This window comes from Nyctereutes procyonoides, unplaced genomic scaffold (assembly GCF_905146905.1).
Source record: "Nyctereutes procyonoides isolate TBG_1078 unplaced genomic scaffold, NYPRO_anot_genome, whole genome shotgun sequence".
In the NCBI taxonomy this organism is placed as follows: Eukaryota; Metazoa; Chordata; class Mammalia; order Carnivora; family Canidae; genus Nyctereutes; species Nyctereutes procyonoides.
Genome location: NW_026575047.1, coordinates 9,467,293 through 9,492,658, shown reverse-complemented (window position 1 = coordinate 9,492,658; position 25,366 = coordinate 9,467,293).

Below are 25,366 nucleotides of genomic sequence, written 5' to 3'. Positions count from 1 at the left end.
AGGCTGAGGTAGCCCATCTCAAGGTCAGCAGCCAATGACTGAAATTCAGTATGTCATGTGCCTGTATCAGAAGCAACTAACCACAGTGAGCTCACAGCAGAACAGGAGCAGTATCAACTTGCTTCTGCGAACACCTTTATGAGGCCAAGAATGATAGATTGTGCTGATTTCTTTTATTATCCTGAAGTTGTGCCTTTAGTCTGTGTACTTCTCCTAATCTATGCCTGATCCCTGAGTCTTACTACAGCTAGAACGTATCTGCAGTGATGGTTCCAGATATAGGAGCTTTAGGGACACAGTGGCCTTGTGATTTCCCTGAGAAATGGCTGGATTCCCTCCACAGCAGGGCATACTTGGGGGGTGTGATGGTGCCATCTGCCAGGAGGAGTCACCACCACCACACAGATGATGTGTTTCTCGACACACCGGTCGAGAAACACAACAGAAATCCTTTTCCTTGAGCCATAGAGAAGATGTTCAGAATCACTCTGATTCCATTGAATCCTAAACATATCTTATGTTTTTAACCTTGGAACATAAAGATACATTTGTTTTTTGTAGTGCACACCTTGAAAACAAAATATTTTGTTACTACTCATCTGAATCATCATGATGCTGAAAAGCAACAACATCCTTCAGAACGCTTTTCTACACCTATGATGGGTGTACTACTATTTAAAATTTCCATCCGTTTTTGAAAAAAAAAAAAGAAGAAGAAGAAGAATGATAGATTTGATCATTCTGTCACCATTAGGGCCAAATGTGTTCTAATAAACAAATGCTTCACCATATAAATAATTATAAATGCAGACTTGTGAATTGTGAGTTCAAAACTCCTTGATAAGCTATAAAGCTATATGTACATATAGATATATTTATTGATATGTATATACACACATATACAGGCATATATTTATGCAAATATGGGCTGTATTTGTTTGTAAATGCAAAGATGAAAAATCACCCTGAGCTAATTTAAGGAGTAAAGGATAATTTAACGGTATGGAGTCATCTAATGGAGGACAGAGAGAGAATTATATTGGAACCACGGGAAGAATTTAAATTTGATTAGAGACCTAGTAATAGACAAGCATGGATTTTAGGGCATGGATATTTATGCATAGGAAAAATATACTATGAAAGACTTGTTGATGGAAATTTAAGTGGAAATGTTAACAGGTTGAAGCTACAACAGGTTGAAATTTAGGGAGCTGTTGGATGATAGAGGCTCTAGGTTTCCACATTATTTACAAACTTCTAAATAGCCTTCTCTTTGTCTTCTATCTTCTCATCTATGGACTTTAGCACCACTATCCCTTCCTGGCAGAAGGAATTTCTCTGCCATTCAGTCCACATGGGGACTGAAGTGAAGTCCTGACCCATGACTCCCAAAATCACACCTTTGTAGGTACAGGCTTACAGAACAATGGTGCCATAAAATGGTCATAGCTTCATTTTCCTGGGAAAGTCTTCAGGTCATGTCAGGGGCTTGCTGCTGTTCCAGTCAACTGTGGCTTCTAACCTGTCAGCCAGGCAGTGCAGAAATGCACACAGGGGTTTCCAGGAGTGCACCCCGAAGATGGGAGAAAGCAGTGAAGGGGTCACCTTAGTGCAACAGGTGCATACAATGTTATGTATCACATAGACTTAAAATTCCTCGTGAATTCCCCTAAGGCTTCTGACCCTAGATTTTTTTTACCTTTATGTCCTGGGGAGTTTGGGACATTTTGGGGGGGAGTTTGGGACTTAATGCAAATTTGTTCCCCTTAAAAATGCTCCCCTGTCTTCCATCATTACCATCAGTGGATGGAAAACTCCAGAAGCCTGAGCAGCTCCAGCAGTCTGGTCATAATTAGGCCTGGAGAGGAGCTTCCACAGCCATAGTCATTCCTGGCCCTGACGTTGCAACTGTGAGCAACAAGATCAAGACCCAGCAGCCCCTCATTCCAAGACTCTATTAAGGGAAAAATGATGCAGCTTGGTGGCACTCAGGATCCTGGAAACAAGGGAAACCACGGAGGCAAAATATGCTTCGGGGTTACAGAGCACCATTCTGTAGAGACCATCCTTCCCCGACAGCCTACATAGAATAGCAATGAAAAAGACAAACAAGGTGTCAAAACCCAGAATCTGCAGACACTTTACACATAGACCTCCCCCTGCAACACACTTACACAAATCCCCAGAAACCCTAAACCACAAGATGGCAAAGGGAGACGAGCAGAGTACTAGCTGAGACTACAGTGAACAGAACAGTCTGAGTGAACGATTGTTCAAATCCTTTTGGCGGGTAAACCAGATAATCAGAACTACCTGCTATTCATGCAGCATGGTGTTTATTGATGAATTGATCGACTGCTACAGAAATATTTTAGTAATCACAATGAGGTTTTCTTTAATAAGTTTTTTTCAATGCCTTCTTTAAAGATTTTTAAATTGTTTTATATTTTGTTAAGTCAAGATTAACTCCATTTTTAAACTTGTAATAAAAATTAAGTGTAAATTTTAAAAACTCAAGAAAATGCAAGCACATCTTTGAAAAGGTACTGAGTATTGTTTAAAAATGCTATAGCTGTGGGACACTGGATGGCTCAGTGGTTGAGCATCTGCCTTTAGCTCAAGGCATGATCCCAGAGTCCCGGGATCAAACCCCACCTCCGGCTTCCTGCATGGAGCAGGCTTCTCCCTCTGCCTGTGTCTCTGCCTCTCTCTCTCTGTGTCTCTCATAAATAAATAAATAAATAAATAAATAAATAAATAAATATCTTTAAAAAAATGCTATAGTTGAATGGATGTTAAATCAATTAAAAAAACAGAAGGATTGAGTTGTAAAACCAAAATAATTTTTGGATCAGTGTAGTTATAGCCTTCAAATGTTAGTTTATTACTTCCTGTTACTAAAAGAGATAATAATTATGATATCCAAAGTGTCTCTAGGATCTTTAAAGATGAGAGCATTGATAGTTATGGTAAGTCAAGTTTTTTCACTGACTTAGCATATTCAAGATATCTGATTTATTGAAATATGCATGCCTCTTTCCATCCTGGAGTCATTGGATTACTTTGCTCACCTGTACTTCTTCCTTAATTATTGAAATATTAAACAACCTTAATACTATTCCTGCAATCACTAACGCATCTAACAGCCAATGCCTACATACCAGTGTTTGCTTACCTATTCTTCATTATCAGTGTCAGGGAAGGAACCTAAGAGAGCAGGAATCTGGACATGGTTTTGAAAATTGCTTCTATGCTTATTTTGAGGATTTACTTCCTTTCTGAGCCCTAAGAATAATTTACAGCTATTTATTTCCTTGCTTCATTTCAGGAGAGACTTTTCTTGTATTAGAATCCATTTATGTTTCACCAGAAGAAGCCATTCATTCTCTCTAACACAACACCCCCATAGTCCAATGTGCCATATCAATGTGTCTTAGTCCACCCTTGGAACAGTGACATGCTGTTCTCTTCAAACTATCACCATCCAAGAATCCAATTTATTTTCCAGAATAGGTAACTGTGATAGTTGTGCATTGGTAAATAAAAAATTATGGTAAGAAATTGGTTTAATCCAAAGTTGATTATAAGTTGTCAACCTATTAAAAGATGATGAAAATAACTATGTACAATAACTTTCATACAAAGTCAAAAAATAGAAAAAGTACATTTTTTAATTAGCATATTAATCAGATTATTATCAAAATGTACATAAATATTTTAAATGGGAAAAAACTATGCTTTTAGATTTTCCCATTGTATATAAACCAATCCACAGACATGGAAATTTATTTTAGGAAGATATGTGCATATTAATATAAATGGATATTAATACATAATATATATGTAGTTCAACAAATATATAAAGCCACAATTTGCAAACTTATTATAAATGTATTTTTTGTTTGTTTGTTTTAAAGATTTTATTTATTTATTAATGAGAGACACACAGAAAGAGAGAGAAGCAAAGACACAGGCAGAGGGAGAAGCAGGCTCCATGCAGGGAGCCTGACGTGGGACTCAATCCCGGGTCTCCAGGATCAGGCCCTGGGCTGACAGTGGCACTAAACCACTGAGCCACCCGGGCTGCCCTATAGATGTATTTTGAAGATAGTGCCTATAAGGACAAAATAGCAATTGAATTTATTTTAAGTTGGAAGGGTCAGTTTTCACCAAATTCTATGATAAAAGAGATGATAATTAAAATTGTTGAATTAGAAAAATATAATTATTTTCTAAACTCCTTAAATAAACACAGAATAACTATATGACACACAGATAAATACATATACATACTTGGAAAATTAAATTTCTTCCACAATCAAAAAATTGTCTTATTTACAGATATATTTCTACATTTAAAAAAACGGAAATTTTACTGTCACCTTCAGGACAAGATTTTAAGATCACAATACTTGATAATTTCCCATGCCAACAGAATAAGTGTGAGGAAAAAAAAAAGTGAAGAGAGGTGAAGGAATCTAACTCCAGGCCAAGTCTTTCCATCTGTCTAAGAAAGTTGGTAAGTCATATAATTAGTTGTTGTTTATTTCCTATTAAATAGGTGTTAAAGTTTCAATTAATCTTACACAAAACTGTAAGAACAGAAAAGTTTAACATAATATAACAATAATATAAAACCGCTAAGGTACCTCGAAACATGTAAATCCCATGCCTATTAAGTTCTTCTTCTTATAATTCTTCTTCTAGTAAGAAACTGACTGGCATATCAAGTCCTTAAAAACACCTGTTTTTATGCTTTTAAAAACCGTTAGGAGGTTTCTGCCTCTAGGCATGATAAAATAACAGGGATGAGATTTGCCCTACAGATGAAACAAATAGAAAACTAGGCAAATTTAGAAAACAAAAAAATAACAGATATGTCCATAGGCAGTTCAGAACTATGCTCTTTTTTTAAACTTTATGTAAATTCATTTAATTAACATACAACATATTATTGGTTTCAGAGATAGAGAGCAATGATTCATTAGTCTTATATAACAATCAGTGCCTGTCACATCATGTGCCCTCCTTAATGCCCATCACCCAGTTACTCCATCCCCCTCCCCTCCTCCCCTCCAGTGACCCTCAGTTTGTTTCCTATAGTTAAGAGTCTCTTATGGTTTGTCTTTCTCTCTGATTTCATCTTCTTTTATTCTTTGAAGTGTGATAGGTGGTCATCAGCCAGGTAAACACTATTGTCCCCATGCTGCTGGCGTGGAGGGAAGGGAAACTCAAATAGAGTCTGGTGGTCTCACTGGATTAAGGAGACATTTGAGACTGAGGAGGATGGGGGCAGTTAGCCTTGGTGGGGCAACGTTCTAGAGAACAAGGCACTCTCCAGAAAGCCCCAAAGAACTGCAGAGGATACCCCGGAATTCTTAGGAAAGAACTTTCTGAGGAACTGACACTTTGGAAAAAAAATCAAAATGATAAGATGATAATATTCATAAGATCAGGGAAGGAACATTCAACACTTATGGGACAACAAGGATGGATACGTAACCCAGGAATAAAGTTGGAATGTCTGAGGTTATGAACAAACAAGATAAATAAATAAGAAAAAGTAGCAAAGATAGTAAAAGAAAGAGTGAAAAGAGAACAAGTAAACCTAGGACAGATGTTGCAGGATTTTGTACACCTTGATTTAAATGATCAATTTTGTTGTTCATATGCTATAAGCTATTGTAGGGACTTGATGTCAGTTAATTTGTACCTGAGAGTAATCATACTTGCTGCTCAATACTGGATGTGTTGAAGTGAAGCAAAAATAAAACACTGTGAGACCAGTTAGAGTTTGAAGTAGTCCTGGCAAGGCCTGATGATGGTCACAGTGGTAGTTGTAGAGACTTTGATGAAAAGAAGGATGGATATGATATCCTTGTTCAGAATATATTTGCTGTTCATCTTCAGAATATATTTTCATAAAAAAGAATATATTTTCACAGTGAAGTCAAAAGTAGCCAATGGATTAGATATAGTATATGAAGGAAAAAAAGGAGTTTGAGATAATTTATAGGTTTTTGACTGGCACAAATGAGTAGACTGTGGTAGCATACACTAAGATAAGGAAGATTTTTAGGGAGCTAGGATCTGGCTGTGTAATGATGGCCAATTGCAAACACTAGGATAGATGTAGGTTATAGAAGGTGTCTAGGTCAGAAATGGCAATCTGGAAGATAAGAATATTAAACGTGTAAAAAAGGGTGAGATCACATAGGCTGAGAGCATAGAGTGAAAGTAGAAGAGTACTCAGGCAAGTTCCCTAGGATACTCTGATCTTTAGAAAAGGAGAAACTTGCATATAAGATTAAGAAGGAGGGGTCCCTAAAAAATAAATAAATAAATAAATAAATAAATAAATAAATAAATAAATAAATAAATAAATAAAATTAAAAAAAAAAAAAAAAAAGAAGGAGGGGTCCCTGGGTGGCGCAGTGGTTTGGCGCCTGCCTTTGGCCCGGGGCGCGATCCTGGAGACCCGGGATCGAGTCCCACGTCGGGCTCCCGGTGCGTGGAGCCTGCTTCTCCCTCTGCCTGTGTCTCTGCGCCTCTCTCTCTCTCTCCCTCTGTGACTATCATAAATTAAAAAAAAAATAAAAAAAAGTTAAAAAAAAAAAAGATTAAGAAGGAGTGGACAATGAGGTTGTGGGAAATTCTAAAAATTGCCATTTCCCTGAAGAAAAGAATTGAAAGTAGTAACAAGGACGAAGGTCTATTATATCAAAACTAAAGTTACTGAGAGGTGAGGTAAAAGCAAATCAGAAAATTAATCACCAGTTTCGATGACTTTAACAAAAACAGTACAGTGGAGAGGTAGAGACAAATATTCATATTCAAATAGAACAAGATGACAAGAAAATAGGAATGAACAATTGGAAACACATAAATGGGTTTAGATTACTACAGGCAACCCCAAAAGGTAGAAAGCATGGGATAAACTTATTTTTAAAATGTTAGTTACATTTTCTAGTAGTCTTTTCACTGTTTTAACCATCAGATGCCTTTTCAATCATGCTACCTCTAGATCTAATACCAAAAGTCCAGTTGTCTATATGAAATGAATATAAAAGGTATCCTATATTCCCAGTGCTTAGAGACTTTGGAGACCCTTTGTAGTATATTTATGTTTGGATACTCTGTGTTTTGAGTAGTTTCTCTCTATAGCAGCTCAGAAAAATGGGGCAGTGTGGAATCAAAAGACTTTCTCTTATTTTTATTGCCATTATTTGTGTATTTTATTCCTCTGATAGATGAATGGATGAAATTAATTCTTATTTACAGGTTTATGGGATTCATTCTTTAAAGAGAAATAAAAGTAGTATAGAGAAAAAAAGATATGGTTGCCTAAATAAAGTTTGTTAAGAAACAAGAAAAGAGGGAATAAAGAGTGAATACTATGGTGTGTGTGGGGGGAGGAGTTGGCTTTTTCTTGTAGAGAATGCTGTATATCTTCCATTTTAATGTTAACAAAGTATATGGTTTTAGCTAGGACTAACTTAACTAGCTTGATGAAACTGGTAGTGGATTGATAAAATAGTTCTCTGAAAATCACATCAATTTTCTTATGACTTCTACGATGGGGTCATCATATGAAAGTGAGTGGAAGGAGGTGAAAATTTGATTCCAGAGGAAATTATGAGCATCTAATCTTAGCAAGAGAACAATTGATTTTACCAGGGAAGAATGGAAGTATTGATGGGCACTGTTGAGTTCGTGTCTGAGATTTGTAACCACAAATTTGAAGTGAGTCCAACCATCTCTGTTGTGTAATATTTTCTCACAATCCTCAACTGCATCGTTTCAGGAAAATAATAAAGGGGTACTTGAGTAAAACCAGAATTGGAGTTTTGTAAGGTCAGTGATTTGGAAAGGAAATGGGTAAATAAATTAAGGGAACTCTGAGGGAACATTAGAGGTGAAACATGAATTTACATGAATTTGGAGGATAGTGATCACATGCTTGAGCTAAAATATAATTAGTAGGAATAAGTAAGTGAAATGTAAATCTTGCAAGTCGAAGAATTCTTGGTGAAAGGAAACTATGATAAGTGAGCTAAGAGTGGAGTTAATGAACAGAGTGAGATATTTGAAAATGGATTGTATCTGAATCTTCGGGGTAAATCCCTAACAGTGCAATTGCTGGGTCGTAGGGCAGGTCTATTTTTAATTCTTTGAGGAACCTCCACACAGTTTTCCAGAGTGGCTGCACCGGTTCACATTCCCACCATGAAACGCCGGGGCACCTGCACCCCGATGTTTCTAGCAGCCATGTCCACAATAGCCAAACTGTGGAAGGAGCCTCGGTGCCCATCGAAAGATGAATGGATAAAGAAGATGTGGTCTATGTATACAATGGAATATTACTCAGCCATTAGAAACGACAAATACCCATTTGCTTCAACGTGGATGGAACTGGAGGGTATTATGCTGAGTGAAGTAAGTCAATCGGAGAAGGACAAACAGTGTATGTTCTCACTCATTTGGGGAATATGAATAATAGTGAAGGGGAATATAAGGGAAGGGAGAAGAAATGTGTGGGAGATATCAGAAAGGGACACAGAACATAAAGACTTCTAACTCTGGGAAATGAACTAGGGGTGGTGGAAGGGGAGGAGGGCAGGGGGTGGGGGTGAATGGGTGACGGGCACGGAGGGGGACACTTGACGGGATGAGCACTGGGTGTTATTCTATATGTTGGTAAATTGAACACCAATAAAAATTAATTTATAAAAAAAAAGAAAGAAAATGGATTGTATTACTGATGACAAGGTCTAGTGGTGGCTGAGGTGGAACTAAAGCAAAGCAAAACAAAACAAAATAAAAACAAAGAAAAAAGCATTGCTAGAGCTAAAGAGTGAAGAAATGGAGAGATCGGTGCTGTGTGTGTCATTTGGATTCTGAAACAGCCAATGGCTGGGATAGGGAGGAAGAAGACCATGAGTTAAATGAAAAAAAAAAAAAAAAAGGCCTGGACAAGAACCATAATCGCAAAAAAGAACTCTAAGTGGAATGGTTTGAGTGTATGTTTCACATGGCTTGAGCTTTTGAAGGCGGTTGGAAGGAGTGACCAACATTAGTGGATAAGGAGTACAGGTTCATCATTTGAAGACCTCACATAAGTAGCGAATGGTAGGAAAAAAAAAAAAAAACAGATCGCTTTTGAGAGGTCACTGGGGATATCAATATTAATAGGAGACAGCCAGGTATCATTGAGAGCAAGAGGATGAAGAGAACCTTCATTAAAAAAGAAGATTGCATTGAGCAGTGAATAAATACTGGCAGTTTGGGACTGATATATTTACTTAGAGCTACCTACTTGAAAGTAATCCTGAAGTTATGAAATGCGTTATATTCCATTGAAATAATGTAGCATCACTACTTACTAAAAATACGTACATACATACATACATGATTTTTTTTCTCAGCTACCCAGTTTGTTGAGATAATATAATTTCCAAAAAAAGTGCTAGTGTAGAAGAAGTTAAATATTAGTGCAATTGTCTCGCAACCTTAAGTGTCAGAAATTTGGACTGTATGTGTGATATGTGCAAGTAGAATCTGAGCAATAAAATCAGAGTGTTGTAACAGTCAGGACACTTTATTCAGTGTAGAACATGATGATGCAGCACTTTAAATCTACCCATTTCCAAGCCAACATTTTACTGTGTCCTCAGGAGCCCACAGTCTCTTATTCACAATCTTCAACTCTTTGCTCTAAATGAAAGTTGCTTTTAATCACACCCTCCAGGTCGTGTCTTCCCATCATCTAGTAGGCCTTCTCTAGCCAGGCTTTCAAACCTTCACCTCCACCAAAAGGCTCTTGCTAAGGTCTTTGAAGATATTCTTGCTGCCAAAACTTCGTTTTCAACTCATCTCCATATCCAATTTGAGCTCTTCATTAAGATCAGTTGACACAGATGATGACGCAATTCTCGAATCGCTTTTTTCTCTTGACTTCCAGGACATCATTCTTTTTCACTTCAACTTCTGTATCTGTGGCTCTTACAAATTAATATCATTTACAAGCCCCACCTCATCTCCATGACTTCAATTACTAGACTTAAAATTTTCACTGTCTGCTTTCACTCTTCATATGATCTAATCTAGTGTCTAGTTTTACATAGCCTAGTCTTTAGATTCCTATGTCCAATAAAGTTGTGACATCCTCACTTACGTATATAATAAGTAGCTTTGATTTTATATTTTCCAAAAAGAATATTTGACACTTCACAAAATAAATACCTTTTGCCCTTTCCATTGTCTTCCTCATCTTTGCAATTGGTGATTTATTTTTTCTCACTTCTCAGGCCAATGAATATTTCTTGCACATCTCATATCCAACCTATCAACGAGGTTTTATAGGCTCTATCTACAAATTATACATATTTATATGTATATTATATATATATACATAGAATCCCAGCACATCAAGCAGCACTGTCCAATCTCTAGTCATCATTATTTCTCATTAGATTATTACAAAAGTTCCTTTTTATTTGTCTCCCAGTTTCTACCTTTGCTCTGCTAAAATCTGTTCTCCACTCATCAGCAATGATATTCTTTAAAATGAAAATGAAATCATGACATTCACATGTTCATATGCACTCAACAGAAGCCAAATTCTTACTGTGGCATATGTGATCTCTGCTAAATTTCTGACTTCATCTCTTATTCACACCACTCCTAGCTGACTGGATGACTTATTTCATAAGCATTCTAAGTATGTTCCTGTCACCAGACCTTTGTACTCCTTCCCTTGCTTGAGATGCTCATTTCCTAATATATGTGTGGCTTGCTTCTTCATAGCCTGCAGATTTCTGCTCAGGTGTCTTCTTTTCTTAGACTCTTCCTGAATCAACCTTTAGAAAATAGTATTCCAAAGTATTTTTTGTCCCCTTTCAATTCTTTACTTTTAACACAACACTGCTGCCACCTGAATATATTTATTTTTTTCATTTTCCACCTTCTATTTAAAAAAAAATAAAGTTCTGTAAAGGAAAGAACCATTCCTGTTTTATTCACCATTCTATTACTGGCTTGTTAATACCTGTTAATATGTATTGAATAATAAGTGAAAGGATAAAAATAGAACTTTATAAAATAGTTAACTTCCTAATGGACACTAGATTTCCAAGGGATAAGGAGGTTCAATTATTTTCAAACAAACTATATCTATATCTATTTCTACCCAGGAATAAATCCCTGGACTAGAGTTTCAAGGGATACTCCTTGGGAAGACCCAATAGCTGTCACATAGATCTGCAGTCAAAATTCTGGTCTCTAGGACAGTGTATCTGGTAAGCAATACTCTTGTTCTCTTTATTTTATTGTTGTAGAACATATATTAATGTGTGAAATCTATCCTTTTTAACAAATTTGAAGTGAGCAGTACATTACATTGACTATAGCTACAATGCTGTACAATATATCCCTAGAGTTTATCTACATTACTTAACCAAAACTTTATACCTGTTTAATAACTCCCCATTTCTCCCTTCTCCCAGGCATTGGTAATGATTTTATCTTGGGTTTTATGAATTTGACTATTTCAGAAATACTGACAAATGAATGGACAAAGAAAATGTGATATATTATATATATCCTATATATATATATATATATATATACACACACACACACACACACACACACACACACACACACAGACTCATGTGCACACACACACACACACAATGGAACATTATTCAACCTTAAAAAAAAAGATGGTAGGTGAGGTGCCTATATGGCCTGGTTGGTTAAGTGTCCAACTCCTGATTTTGGCTCAGATCATGATCTCTGGGTTGTGAGATCATGTCCTGCTCAGGCTTCATCCTAGACATGGAGCCTGCTTATGATTCTCTTTCTCACGCTCCCTCTGTCCCTCCCCCACCTCTCTCTCTCTGCCTTTCAAAAGATGGCAAGCAACATTCTCAATGAGTTGCTTATTTGGCCATCTTTCTCTGGATATGACAAATATTGCATCGGCATTGGGGAATTTGGTGCAATGAGTTAGAAAATGCAAAAATGCATATAGGGGATGCCTGAGTGGCTCAGCGGTTGAGCACCTGCCTTTGACTCAGGGCGTGAACCTGTAGTTCCAGTACTGAGTTCCCAGATGGAGTCCTGCATTGGGCTCCCTGCATGGAGCCTGTCTCTCCCTTTGCCTATGTCTCTGCCTCTCTCTGTGTGTGTGTGTGTGTGTGTGTCTCAGTCTCTTATGAATAAGTAGATAAAATATTTTAAAAACAAACAAAAAAGTGAATATAGTTCTGGATCCATATCACCAAAACTGAATGATCCCGTAAGAGCTCTTCTATTTTCATTAAAGCAAATACATTACATAGCTACTCTCTTAATATAATTGTATTTATACAGACTGAATAAATACACTTCAGGATCAGAATTTACAACATATTCTCATCAAAGTTCCTATTGCATCTTATGTTGTCTCACAGCAAGATTAGCAATTTGAATAAGTACATTTTATTTCCATTGAGTTATTGCTATCATTATATAGTTACCCCCAGAATGACACAACTCCATTATAGCAGGCTTTGTATGACTAAGATCTTCCATTAATGTAACCTCATAAATTTATAAAAAGCCAAAATGAGAGCTCTTGTTTCTCCAGTGTGTTTATCAAACAATGAGTTCATATTGTTGGCTCTAAAAAGCTTACTTTAAAGTAATTAAAAGCAGTACTTGTGTCTCCCAAGGGTAATTGCTGCTTATTTATTTATTGTTTTATAATTTACCTTCATTAGTTCAGAGTGACAGGGCCAGTTGTAGAACAAGCATCAGGTTATTAGCATGTTATGACCATTTGAACTCAAATAGTCAGTGGAGTGAAAATTCCAACTAACAGTATACCAACTTGAATGCGATTCAGCCAGTGATATAGACCTCCAACAGGAAAGAAAAGCACACAACTAAATTTGATCAGACATATTTTTCTGTGTTGTTAGGTGGAAAAAAACAAAACCGAAAACCACTGAGGTTAAAATTGATCCACAGATACATGCACCATTATATTAAATAACCAATTTGAATCATTGAGGTAAAGATGTTTCATTTGGTTAAAGTGACTCAAACCGTTTTTTTCAGAGTCATCTGATATTATCTCTATATCTATTTGGAAACATATAATCAAACACCATCTCTGTGTGCCTGTATTTCTGTATGTCTGTATTATTTCTTTAGAAATTAATGCCTTGATCTCAAATTTAAGCACAGATTCAGCTCGAAGCTGAATAAATTCCATCAGTCTTCTCAAATATCTTTAGGAACTCTAAGATAAATTTGGATATATACTTTTGTTGCAAGTTCAGATATTATTTTTTCAAAAGATTTAGGCATCTACATAGGAACAAATATAAAAATACACAATAGAAACTGACCATTGTTGCTTTCTTGTACCTAAATGCTAAGTGAATAGAACCATTATTTCATTCTTTAAATAAACATGAAATAAACACCTACTAAATTGTAGATGGGTAGGCAGATTTTGGATATTCAATGAGACATATATAAAATACAATCTCTGGGAAGATTGTAGTGTTATATTAATAAAGTATTAAAAATAAAAAATATTATTGTTCTTGCTATTAGCCATACTTATGGCTTATTTTGAACTTGGTACCATGGTGAACTCATTACATGTGTTAATCACATCATCCATGAAACAAATTTTGACCCACGTTTTGCAGATGATGAAACTGGGCCGTAGAGTAACTCCTCTGTGTCCCATGGCTAGTGGTTGTCAGAGCTGGAAATTAAAACCACGCCATCTGATTCTAGATCCTAATGCCCTAATTACTGTATCCTGCCGTGCCAAGTAAAAGTTGACAAAACGTATCTATAAAAATGTATCATAAATACCATGATTACTAACAGAAAAAGACCAGTTTAAAAAGTGGATAGAGCAAGGGATTTCAAATCTTCTGTATTGACTTAAATAAAGCAAGTCAAGAGGCAATTTATACAGCAAAGAACCCAAATGCCGGATCTTCAAAGAAGAGCCAGTATCTGTGAGATAGGTAAGTTCATGGGGAAGCACAACTCAAGAAAAAATCCACATCCAAAGTAATCTGGCATCACAAGAGAACTATAGATAGTTCTATATGCTGTGATGGAGGTGGAGAAGAAAAAGAGAGCAGTTCGAGAAGGAAGACAAAGCAAAACATTAAACTGTCCCATGTTCTCATGAGAGTTCCTCCAGATATTTGTCATACACATATTAGATAATTTTAGTCATATCTAGAGCAGTGTTTTAAAATATCTGTTTATTTTAATACAAGTCAAGAAGAAAATGCATACAAACTGTTACAAAAGCTTTTTAATGCATATTGTGAGGCTGAAATAAGTATTTAAATGGAAAATGATGAATTTATTTGAAGAAGACTATTAAGTGTACCATAATGCATTGCTACCTCAAAACAAAGTCTGAAAGATGGTTTGAAAACTACATCTGTGTACAAAATGAGGACTTTGACCTCTATCCTCTGAACAGTTAAGAAGAGCTGAGAGATTAAAAGCATTTCCATATTACACTTTTGATCTTGAAACTATTCACTCAGCAGGACCGCCTATGTCCAGGTTGGATGTGGTTGATGATGAAGCATTGAGACTTAGGCCAGGTGCCTTAGATCAGGTGCCTGGGGTGATTCGGATTTGGGCAAATGTGGGGCTACTGGTACCAGACAATAAAATGCAAGATGTAGAAGAACAGTTGTTTGGTTTTATATTTTGATTGGGCCGGGTTGAATTTCAGATTCAGATATATGTAGATTGAATGCCCAAGTGCAGATACAGGCGGACTGGATGTTAAGAGACTGGCTGCGCACTTTCCCAGGGAAAATAGCTTTCCCTGGGGATCACTGCACACATAAACTAAGCACAAGTCAAAATATTATATTTCATAGTGTGAGAATCACATGATCAAACAATGGTTCAAGGCCCTTGGATTGAGATATCTAGGACACACAAAGCTGAAAGACTCCCTGTTGACCCTATTGAGTCAGAATTTGCACGTGGTCGGTGGGTATTTATCGCCCTCTTTGGTCTCCTTACTACATTTCCCCCTCTTCAGAACTTCCATATTGTAGACACCGTTTTGATAAGAAGGAATAGAGACAATCACTGGATACCTCATTTGGGGGAAGACAAGCCATTAAACTGCCAATCAACATTATCCAGATGTCTGCGTCTGGTTACCTCATTCCTCACATTCTTTCCACCCTCTAGCTAACTGCTTTCAATATGTAGTTTGCTTGCTCTCAGACTCTTGTCACAACCTCTTCTTAATTGCCCTAATTCACATCCTGCAACTTTGCAATGCAGAAAATGAATGAACTTGCGGTGAACTAACAATTACTGAGTATGACACGGAACACATTCCTATCTTCCAGCATTAGCATTATGTTCCATTTGGGAACAGATCCAAGGCTCCCCTAAACACAGATCGTTTCTCTCACCTTCACAAAAAAATTCCAGAACTCCCAGCTTGAAAGTTCTCTGCTTATCTTTTTAATCAGGCCACTAGCTCAGTCATCAGGAAATTCTTATTTTAGACAGTGGCTTATGTTGAGGTGCAATCTGCTTCCTTGTGACTTCCAATGATGACTTCCAGTTCTGTCCTCCATCTAGTAAAAGTGCATGTGTCCTCTTTTATCATGACAGTCCTTCATGCCATCAATAATGTGGCTAACAAAATTATGTCATTGTATTAGATAATCTCCATTACAATATACTCACCTAACATCAACATATCACAAATTATTTTAAATATGTGTATCTGTTTTATGAAAATCATGCACATTTTCCCAAAGTATACTTATATTTATATGCAACCAAATTCTGCCTTACAATACCAATATTAAGTTATACAGTACCTATAAAAGTTATTTTTAAGCAAGCAAATAATCGTTTCTTACTTGTGAATAAAATGATGATCTAATAATTAGAAGGAAATAACCCATTTATTTTGAGTGAAATTCAAGTCTACCACTTATTAACAGTATGATCTTCAGTAAATCATTTAATTATTTTATACTTGATAGACACAGCACTTATATTACACTATTACTAACAGAAGGACATTTGTTGTTTGCTGGTTGGTCTTGTGAAGTTGCACCCGTTTTTTAAAAATTCTGCCTTGGGACGCCTGGCTGGATCAGGGGTTGAGCATCTGCTTTGGGCTCAGGGCGTGATCCAGGGCCCAGGGATCAAGTCCCATCGGGCTCCCTGCAGGGAGCCTGCTTCTCTCTCTGCCTATGTCTCTGCCTTTCTCTATCATGAATAAATAAATAAATCTTTAAAAAATAAAAATAAAAAAATAAAAATTTCTGCCTCATGTATTCCAGGAAAACTCTAAGGCATGAAATATATTGTTTGCTCATTTAAGGAATAGATTTATTGTCATATCCCTTGCTATTACCACACATAGCAATGTGTAGAGACTTTTGAATGTTTACACATGTGAGCATCTGAGTTTACTTCTTAAGAGTCTTCATTGGGATCCTCATTAGATCCGAGGTCATGGCATGGAAACATAACAAATGATGTTGGGAAAAGAGTGCGGACTATTTGCTTATATTAGAACACCTCTTCTATATTTTCTTTGGTTTAGGTGACCACCTTATATCAAGAAAATAAAGCCATATTGAAAACTTGAACTTCTTGAATGCATGGCAGTTAAGGTAACTATCCTATCTTAAATTATGTTACACTAGGCTGCCAATAGCCTTCCTCTTATCACGCTCTCCACTCTTAACAATTATTTTTCCAAGGGAGAAAGAAGCCACACATGGGATATGGTTTAAGCAGGTAAATATGTGAAGTATATATTTTAAAAACTTGCCATAATATTGCTCCCACTTCTACTCCCTGACTTCAGCTTTGACAAGTGGAGGAAATCTTGCTCCCATACTTTTATTAGAGTCTTTTCTGGGTATGGAGTCACAAATGTAAATGTCTTAAGGACAAGAGTCTACATCTTACTCCTGATGTTATTCTCAACTTCTTTCAGTGATCCCGGCACCTATTAGGCTTGTAAAAACTTTTTTAATGAATATGTTACTACCACATCATGACCTCATTCACTATTCATTATTCATTCATCAGTGGTTTCCAATAACTGCCTACCGTCTTCCAATGTACTCTTTAAGACTCCAATTTTGCTGCCCTCACCCTCCAGACTACTGCCAGAAAGTTCTTTTTAACATTTGAATTTCACCATGCCATTGTCTTGCTTAAATCTCTTAATGAATCTCTAACATCCACATGATAAATTATATAATTTCCAAAGTACAGAACGCACTACCTTTTATCCGTTGAGTTTCGTTCTGTCTTTACAAATGCCTGTCTTGGGACCCCTCCATATCTCAGTGGTTGAGCATCTGCCTTCGGCTCAGGGCATGATCCTGGGGTCCAGGGATCAAGTCCCACATCGGGCTCCCTGCATGGAGCCTGCTTCTCCCTCTGCATGTGTCTCTGCCTCTCTCTGTGACTCTCATGAATAAATAAAGAAAATCTTTTTAAAAAATGAGAGACTCCTAACTCTGAGAAACAAACAAGGGAAGTGGAAGGGGAGGCAGGCAGAGGGATGGGGTGAATGGGGGTGATGGGCACTGAGGAGGGTACTCGATGGGATGAGCACCGGATGTTATACAATATGTTGGCAAATCGAACCCCATTAAAAATGTATATAAAAAGATTTTATGTATTTATTCATGAGAGACACACAGAGAGAAACAGAAGCATAGGCAGAGAGAGAAGCAGGCTCCCTGCAGAGAACCTGAGGTGGCACTGGATGCCAGGATGCTCGGAGCCAAAGGCAGATACTCAACCACTGAACCACCCAGGAGTCCCTACAGATGCCTGTCTTGTCAACCCCACACTTGTTCTTACTCTACTCTATAGCTACATCAATTTGTGTTTCTCCAAATATAACATACTCCCTCACACCTCTGTGCATTTAAGTATGTGTGTGCGCGCATGTATGTGTATATATAATATATGTTTTCAACCTTATTTATTTTCCTTATGAAATCAGATTCTGATTAACTTAAAAATTATTTTCTGAGTTGTTTCTCTCTGTCTCTCTCTTTCTCTCTTTTTGACTAAACACTGTGTCAGACACTTTATAAAATGCAGTACTTAATCTTTGAAACAGCCATTCAAGGAAAATAAATCTATCCCTATTTTACAGAGGCCCAAAGATCTCAATTTATCCACTGTCTAAAACACCTCTAATGTAATAGAATCACCTCATTTCAAAACAGATGTTGGATTCATTCTGCCATAATTTCCTTCCTTTTTTTTTACAGTGCTGGACTTGGTTTGCTACCTAGTAATCTAGGACTTTTAAACCTAAGTTTAGTCATAAATTGGTCTATAATTTCCTGTCTTACATTGTCCTTGCTTCATTTAGTAATAACATAAATAAATAAATAAATAAATAAATAAATAAATGTACACACATATATTAACTGAGATGGCCTTAACTTTCCCCTTAGGGTAACTACCCTTGAGACAGATTTCTTCCTGACCATAGGCCCTTGACCTTCTCTTCTTTAGAACATTTCTTTCAGAAAACTTGCAATTGTAAATTCTTTCTCCGCTTCTTTGAAATGTAAATCTTCTCCTAGCCTTTTGCCAGTTTCATAATCCAGGAATGTTTTTCTCAAGGACCTAGAGGCCATCTCTTTGAAAAGTAATCATAGTGGAAGACAGGATCTTTATCTTTCATTCTCCACAGGAAGTCAATAAGTGCTGATAAGCAGGTAGAGATGACCTAATTACATTGACCAACCTCCCCACTAACATTCTCCAGTACTTCATACTGGCTTACCCCAGTGTTTAAACACTCTCCCATCTTTTGTTTCGGTGGACCCAAGATCATTCTTTCTCGTCTGTGATAATGAGCTTGAATAAAGTCTTTCCTGCCTCTTTAACCTTGCCTGGTGCAGTTTTTCTTGAAAATATACATATATACAAAAACTTAGTGTTGATGTTTTCAACTTCTTCCTTTCTGTCTATCCTTGTAGTTTTAGACCTGTTTTTAAAAATCACCTCGTTGTTTTATGAAGTGGGTCCAAAGAAGAAAAGAAAAGTATATGTTCTATTTATCATCTGAACCTAGAAATAGTCCTCTGTTAGATGTATTCAATTAAAAAAAAACACCTATGTTTCTTTACAGCAGGAAGAGTATTTTTTTAAAGATTTTATTTATTTATTCATGAGAAACACAGAGAGAGAGAAACAGACATAGGCAGAGGGAAAAGTAAGCTCCCTGCAGGGAATCCAATGTGGACTGGATGCAGGGGCCATGGGATCACACCCTGAGCCAAAGGCAGATGCTCAACCCTTGAGCCACCCAGGCATCCCAGCAGGAAGTGTATTTCTATTAGCTGGATATGCAATGTCTTTCAGAGCTGCTATTAATAATTCTTTGAGGAAATAAGATTTCGAGCTTCCTTTCTTGAAACAAATTCCATGTGCATCATTTTTTCCCTCTATTTTAATATATTTAAGAACCAACTCATGGTCAGGCACATATTTGGGACTACACATTGTATTGAATGATTTAATTAATTTACAACTTCTCTTTAGATTATCTCCTCCATACGGTCACTTTCACAATTACTCCATGCACATTTCCTCATGCAATTGGTCCAGTGCTGTGAATGGCACTTGTCCTTGCAGATCTGATAGCTGGAAATAGACCCATTCTCCTCATGATGATTCTTAGAATTGTTTGTGCATTTCTTTTTTTTTTTTAAGATTTTATTTATTTATTCATGAAAGACATAAATAGAGACAGAGATATAGGCAGAGGGTGAAGCAGTCTCCCTGCAGGGAGCCCAATGCAGAAATTCCTATTCAAGGAAGTACATGACCTTATAAGTCTATTATGGGAAGATAACTTCAAATACATAAACAGTATTGTAATAAGTTTTATTTTTTTATTTATTTATGATAGTCATACAGAGAGAGAGAGAGAGAGAGAGAGAGAGAGGCAGAGGGAGAAGCAGGCTCCATGCACCGGGAGCCTGACGTGGGATTCGATCCCGGGTCTCCAGGATCGTGCCCTGGGCCAAAGGCAGGCGCCAAACTGCTGCGCCACCCAGGGATCCCTGTAATAAGTTTTAAATATTTAAAATAATTTTGCTTATACACTTAATTATACTCCACTATCTTTTCCCCATATAAAGACTCCATAGATTGAGGTTGTTGAACATTAATATTGCCATGAATACTTAGAGACCTCTTCTATGCAAATATTTAAGAAAATAAGCAATCATATAGTGTATAATTAGCCTGTTGTGAGAGTTTGGTATCCTTGGGAGGCCCAAACTATTTTACCAAAAATTCCCATTTTAATAGTAGTTTCTCTCCAAACTGTTATCCACTGAGATAATAGAATTATCTTTTAAGATCTAGAGTCACTCTTCTTCTTAAAACAACACACACACACACACACACACACACACACACACAAACATACCTTCCCCTCCATGAAATCATGTGCAAATTCTCTTACACAGAGTTCAAAACTGTGTGGGGGGCTTTAGTGCCTGACTCTGGTCCTGGTCTGTGCTGAGGATCTCAATCTATAGCTACAGGTCACATGAAGGGAATCCTGAACCTCTAAATGACTTGGCATTCTACACATTGCACTTCAAAACATGCATTTTGAATTATATTTCCTCAAGTATTTTCAATGGGTATATAATGTTTAAAAACTTGAAGGCATTTCCTAATACATTAGACCACACAATCCTCCATCTAGAGAGTGAAAATAATTACAGTCTATGGAAACTTTTTTTTTATATATATTAAAATGCTGCATGTGGTTGACATTGTTTTCAAGGTCAGTAGAGTTAAGTTCAGTTAGAGAAGAAAGGGTTTTTCATTTTGATAATTTGAAAACAGTCTTCTAAGAGACAGAATGATGTCAGTGATATTGCTTCTTTTATGTTTAAAGGATAAAGAAAAGTCTCACTTTTATCAGACTCAGAAAGAAGTGACACTCTACTAAATATTTAAAGAGGGTCTTATATACCTTAGAAAAGGTTTGAATGAATTCTTTGTGGAAATAACATCTACAGAGAAAAGAGGAAATACATTAAACTTTAGCGTTTATTGTACTTTATTATAAGAATTTATATGAGACCATGAATATCATTTAATATACCATATAGTAGCATACATTTTAATACATTTAGAGAACATATTCTGAAACTCTATTCTAGTGAAGTATGACACTGCTCTGAGAATAAAACTGGCTCATTTTTACCCTAGCCTTGACTATTTTTTTTCTTCAACAACGATTTAAATGGCTTTTAGACATTCACTCAAGGAGTTTTATACATTACTCTGCCCATGATAAAAAATGTGTACTGATCTCCAAGTCTGACTTTATTTCATTGCTAAGCTCCTTACCAACTAGATTTGACACTACTGTATTTGTCTATGCTCTTCAGCCTTTTAATTTAAGTAAGAAATATAATGCCACATCATTTCAGACTTTAGGAGACAATTATCTCTCTTTTCTCAGAACCAACCTCTATAAAGGAGCAGAGGATAGTATGTGATGGAAACTCATGATACAATACTCAAGGGTCTATGAGAATGTTGAAAAGACAGATTCCTGCTCTGTGCTTTTGGAATGCATGCAGAAAGGAGGACAGCCTGGTCAACGTGGCTCAGAGAAGCACAGAGGATAAAAAGAAGCCATTCTTTCTGCTTCCTCTTTCTTCTCAGATTTGTCTCAGTCAACTACTACATATCTGGAGGAGGAGGGAGTTGTTCTGAAGCTCAGAAAGAGAAATCTCTACATAGTGGTGATTATGTCTTTTCTATTTAATTCAATTTTGATAAGTAAATAACCATGCAAAAAAAAAAAACAAAGTATAGATTTTAATAATGGTGATGACCTATAAGAGTCATTTGTAAGACTAAACAGGGCCGTACAAAGAGATAGGCTCTATCTGAGTTTGATGTCATGTCTTTGACATTTTGCTGTTAATATAGAATCTCATAAGGGGCATCTGGTGGCTCAGTAGGTTAAGCGTTAGACTCTTGATTTTGTCTCAGCTCATGATCTCAGTTTCCTGAGATCAAGCTGAGCCCCTGTTGGGCTCTATGCTGAGTGTGGACCCTGCTTAAGGTTCTCTCACCCTCCTTTTTCTCCACCACCCCACCCCCATGCACACACTTTCTTTCTCTCTCTCTCTCTCCCCCAAAAGAAAAGAATATCTTAGATGTAAAATAGAGTGACATTCCTGTATTTGCTTTGCTTTTTATACTTGGCATAAGTATACTTGGTTCTTAAGCCCAGTGGCAGATTTGGATCATGTAAGCAAGTTTAGAGATCCTTACCACATGCTAATTTAAATCAATACCTCTAAATGTGAACCAGAACTCAATATTTTAAAAAATTTCTCAGGTGATATCAATGTGCAGCCAATGTTCATAAACATTGATACAAATCATTCCTTGGTTGGGACGCATGGATGGCTCAGTGGTTAAGTGTCTGCCTCAGGCTCAGAACATTATCTTAGAGTCTTGGGATACAGTCCCACATCAAGCTCCGTGCATGGAGCCTGCTTCTCCTTCTGCCTATGTCACTGTTTCTCTCTGTGTCTCTCTATGTGGGTCTCTCATGAATAAATAAACAAAATCTTTAAAAATATAGCATTTAAAAATAATAAATAAATAAATAAATAAATAAATAAATAAATAAATAAATCCATCCTTCTTTGGAAGGTACTGCTAAATATTACTTTAAATATTATTATTATTTTATGAAAGCATTAAAATGTACATAAAAGGTATCAGTTTTAGTTGAAAAATATTGCCTGGATTAAATTTAACCATTCCTTATATACACTTTGAAATATTTCATTTTCCTCAATTATAAAATGGAGTAAAATTACAAAGCCTCCAGAGAATTTGCAAGGATTATAAATAATAGGTAATGCCAATAATATAATTATTGAATAAACAGATGCTCATGCAACAGAAGTGATTTTGGTATATTCTCAGATAAAATTATACCTTGTAATTCACATCTCCTCTTGCTTTATAACTTTGGCTTTCTTTTTTTAAATTTTTTTTTTCCTGTCATCAGAAACTTAGTGTTAAGGGTGGCAAGGATGGATGAAGGGTGATAAACTTATCCCAACCTCAATTTCTATGTTTTAGGTAAAGTTGTTACTTCTCTATGAGATCAGGGATGCCAAAATAGTACACTCTATTCCAGAAATGCTACATTGGTCCAGAGAGAGGAATTTAACCCACTGTGGGCCAATGAGAGTCAGTACTCAAACTTTTTTTTAAAAACTGCTCAAACACAGGGAATTCCCTTCAAGTTGGCTTAACAGTGCAAAGATGTAAGGCTAGACTCTTGTCATCCATTTTGCTATCAAGTAGATTCTAGTAACATAGAGGAGAATAGAATTAGGGGAAGTGGAGAGACCAAATCCTGGTGTATTTATGAAAGCCCCTTGGTGAAGTGTTTCCTCAAACTAAATAAGTTCATTAACTACCCCAATTTTTTTCTTTTTTTTTCATTTCTTCCTTTTCTTTTTTTCTTTTTTTTAAGTTTTTTTTTTAATTTTTATTTATTTATGATAGTGAGAGAGAGAGAGAGAGAGAGAGAGGCAGAGACACAGGCAGAGGGAGAAGCAGGCTCCATGCACCGGGAGTCCGACGTGGGATTCGATTCCGGGTCTCCAGGATCGCCCCCTGGGCCAAAGGCAGGCGCTAAACCGCTGCGCCACCCAGGGATCCCCATTTCTTCCTTTTCTATTTTCAGCTTTTGGGTCAGTCTATAGCATAGATTGCATTTTCTGAAACTTTCAACAAAAAAGATTCCTAAATACATACACATTAAAAAAATATTTTCTTATTTCCCTACTCTTGTATCTCCTTATAATCTATGATCTGGAAATAGACAACCTCTTATAGTTCACAAAATAAATTGTTGATGTATGGCCTTCTTTCTTTTTATATACTTTATTTCTGCTGCATAAAATAGCTTTCACTTATGTTTCTTCTTGAGAAACCACGTCTCTGCAAAAATTTAGATCAGATATTAAACACTTATTCTTGCTGCAATGTCCAGTAAAAACTATTTCCTTCTCCTCTGGATTAGCTTTGATTTACATTAGCTAATCCTACTGTATAACTGAAAGCAAGATCATGCCTTACTCATCTTTTAACTTCTACATTTAATGCAATGGCTAGTATAGATTACAGTCTCTATTAATATAATTGAATTAACTGAATTGACTTTTCCCCGAGTTAATAAAATGGTCAGATTGGCTTCATGAGTACAATTGCAATATTCACAACAAAGGCAGCAATGTTTCAAAATTTGACAATGCTTGAAAATTTGCATTTCATTCCAGGTATAACCCTTTTGGAAGAAGAGAAATAACAGCAAATTAGAATATTCCTATAAGAAATTATATAGCTGAATCACTGAACTAGGTGTATTTAAAGCAACTGGAGAAAACTGAGATATCTATTTTGATGGTTGTTTTTAACATTTGAAAAAAAAAAAACAGCCTTATAGTGAACTAGAGAACAAAACTAAAGTCAGTGACAAAACTTATAAGGAAATCGGGAGCATATGGAAGATATGTTGAACAATTAATATACACATTAAACAAATAGGTACATTCTTCATCGTTAGAGAGGATGAAGTTCCTTGTCCTTTAAAAAGCTTTCAAAGAAAGAAGAGAGGTAGATGAGAGGATTTGGAGAAAAACTTTGCACTTCTAAAATTTTTTGATTGAATGATGCACTATGAATATCATTGACCTAGAAATTAGGATACAAAGACAACATCCAAGTAGTGATCATCAGGCAATTGTGCACATCCTTTCTTTGTTGTTTCATTTGCTAGTGAGTGGATAGGATCTTAATGATCTGGAATATTTTTCCCAGCTTAAGACTTTGATACTCTTGTCTTCATTTATTTTCATCTATAGTACATCCTAGCTTGATTTTTTCTTAATCTTAATTAATATTTTACCTTGAGCAATCTGGAATCAAATTAGAAAAAAATATATATATAACTGAAAATGTTTAAATATATATATGAATGAAAATGAACTATCAGCATACAAATTAAGAGTTTTAAGTATCTAGGATAAAAGTAAAAACTAATTTGCATGCATTTAAAAAGATTCCATAACTAGTAATTAGCAGAACATATGTCTAAGATCTACCTAAGTTTATCAAATTATATGTGCCACCAATTTGGGAACATATGCTTTAAAAATTACATCCTTCGTATCTAAACAAATGCAATCCAGATCATTAACACTAATTGTGAGGTTTGAAAAGACCAGGA